General features: G+C 44.8%; 1 protein-coding gene across 2 annotated transcripts in view; it reads right to left on the bottom strand.

Moving 5' to 3' along the window:
• Positions 1-2,616, bottom strand: part of PITPNB (phosphatidylinositol transfer protein beta) — a 26,328-nt gene extending 23,712 nt beyond the window's left edge. For both annotated transcript variants that reach the window (XM_035890321.1, XM_035890320.1), the window contains exons 1-2: positions 2,374-2,616; positions 283-313 (exon numbers count right to left, since the gene is read on the bottom strand). The gene's annotated coding sequence lies outside the window, so the exon portion shown is untranslated. The remainder of the gene's footprint in view (positions 1-282; positions 314-2,373) is intronic.
• Between the last annotated feature and the right edge of the window lie 6 nt (positions 2,617-2,622).

Here is a 2,622-nt window from a genome sequence, read left to right as displayed (position 1 = left end):
CAGAATGCACAACTTTCTTTTCTTGTTTGTAAGCCGTGGAGTGGCTCAGAAACAAGCAAAGGTTCTTTGCCTGCAGGCATTTGCCTCCTCTGAAATTCACTGATCTGCAAGAGGTTAACTCCGCTCGTCTGGTGCCTTACACGCGTGGTAACTTATCTGTGGCAGACTGGTGGGCTCACAGCATGGCGAAACATATGGATACGGGCCGGTCTGATTTAAATAAGACACTAACATCTTCCCACCCATCACCCCAAAACAAAAGCAGGTAGGATGAGGACATACCTCTTGCACTGAGCAAGGTAAAACCACTCGGCTGAAAGAGGAAAAGAGCAAATTCAACAAAATGAGTAATTAGGCTTCATCTGCAGATAACATGTATAAACTGTAACAAAGGCATTCCAGAAGGAAGCATCAAAATGAGTTAATTCAAGTTCTCTTTTGCCCTGTGACAATAAGGCCGCACTGATAAAATGCAGCAAACCCAAGTAAAATTCAATGACAGATATGTTACAAAAGGAAAAAAAAGGGGGTTAAGAATGTCAGAAGCTGCAGAGAAGGGCCCGGAAATCTTGGATCTACTTCCAGCTCTGCCATAACTTTGTGTTGCGCTACATTTGTTTAAACCGAGGTGTGAGCTTTTTTCACATGCCACGCAGGAAGCAGGCCTGTTTGTACAATTTACAAGGAGGACAAATGCACAGAGCCTACAAACGAATTTTGGCAATTGCAGCAGTTATGAATCATTTAAAAAGCAAGCACAGCTCCTACCCCGTTTAGGTGGCAGATGCCAGTACGGTTTAGGCAGTTTAGTTCTAACACAATACATTGTGCAGCTAACAGCAGCGCTGGGGGATGCAGAAGGTGGGTTTTCGCAACAACAGTACACTGCACAGACGGCCTTTTTCAGTTTCGCTTTACATAATAAAACAGGCAAAGACAATGCAAATCATTATTGCTGCAAAACAACATCATAGAACAACTGCATTGTTCCTAGGGCTTTTAAGTGACGTTATACCTCCTTTACTGAAAACCTTATGACCATTAGGATTCAATGCAACACAATTCTCCTGAAAGCATGAATATAAATTGGGCCTGTCCACTGTTCCACTGACGAAGAACGTTATAGTTGGCTGATTCAACTCCTGCTAACCCCTGCTGCGTCCGCATTTTGTGAACAGCAAGTTTGATATGGTTTTGCTTAGGTACTGCTACAAAAATTAATTCAGCAGCTTGAGTGCCCTGCACTGACCCTGCATGGCACAAAACAGCAACCTTGAGAAGACAAAACTGATCATCCCTGCAGATCAAATTCAGCCTTGCAATTTCCATGCAACTTCTTCTTCATCCCTTACTGGATAAAGATTTTTCTATTTTAATTTACCGTGTGTCTCACTGAAATAGTTTGTGATTTAAACGGTGAAACTTTCAGAGAGAAGCTGAGAAAAACATCATCAGCCTCCAATGTTGGCAAGTGTCAGGCTGAAAGCAGAGTTTGCATCCCAACACAGAATGGCCCGATGGCAGTCAAAATTCATTTTGACTCATTCCCACGAGGAGCCCTATTATACCTCATTTTGCCTAATAAAAAAGTCCTTAAATTGTTTTTGAAGCTGGCTAGCAAGACCAATAGACAGAGACACCTGGCTTGGCATTAGCAGATGCTGACTCAGTACCTAGAGAGGATGCATTTGTGGCTTGCAAGGCAGTATAGGAGATTTTTGGGCAACTTTAACTCTAGTCTTTAAGAGGACAATATGTAAAATAGGAGTATAATCAGGAAAACACAGCAAACATACAGGTACAAGGGAAGGCAAGAAGTTAAAGACTTGCGAAGAATAGGGGTTTTTTTGAACTTAATGATGACAGACAAACAATGCAGTAATTCAGAAGAGCAGTGTAGCAAAGGAATCTGATGAGAACTTATGAATAAGTACACAGCCCACTGTTACCTTGTAGGAAATACAAGACAGACAGACAGCTGCTCCTACAAGGGCTGGCGCGAGCTCTCACTAAAACACAACAAGAGCGGGACACCTGGTTCTGCAGGGCTTGCTGCGGGATACAGCGCCGGTACCTCAGTCCTGTCCGTTCGCACCTACTCCCTGAAGTTTAAGCAAATCTTCAAAATATCCTTGGAAGCCTGTTTGGAACCCAACGCGTTTGCTACTATCTTACTACTATCTTGCTACTAGTTTTGAACCTACACATCACCTTTACTGCCACAGCAGAGGCTACATGTTACTAGACTTTGAGGTAATTTAAAGCCAAAGGTGGGCAGGGAGAACAGACCAGCTGGTGGCTTGCTGGCAGGAGACCTTATGGGAAAGATCTACCCAACGACACGGAGTTCTCAGCACCACCAGAGCAGATTACCAGAGAGCAATGAAGGACACCGACACCGCTCCAGGACTGTCACCGCTGTCACTTAAGTTCCTTTTTAAGCAGAGCTGCTCCTGATTCAACAGCACCCGAGACAGAGCACTCCCTGCAACGCCCGTCAGCTTCGCAGGGGCACATCCACCCCACTGCCGTGACAAAACATTAGCCCCAAGGCAATGAGTTTGAGAAACTCTTTGTGCGGGGCCACAGCTCAGTTGCCGGGGGCAGGGCTTCCCAGGCAGG

The sequence above is a fragment of the Egretta garzetta genome, unplaced genomic scaffold (assembly GCF_000687185.1).
Source record: "Egretta garzetta isolate BGI_Z169 unplaced genomic scaffold, ASM68718v1 scaffold73, whole genome shotgun sequence".
NCBI lineage: Eukaryota > Metazoa > Chordata > Aves > Pelecaniformes > Ardeidae > Egretta > Egretta garzetta.
Note: the sequence above shows the minus strand (reverse complement) of the source record. Positions and strands in the feature narration are given on the sequence as shown.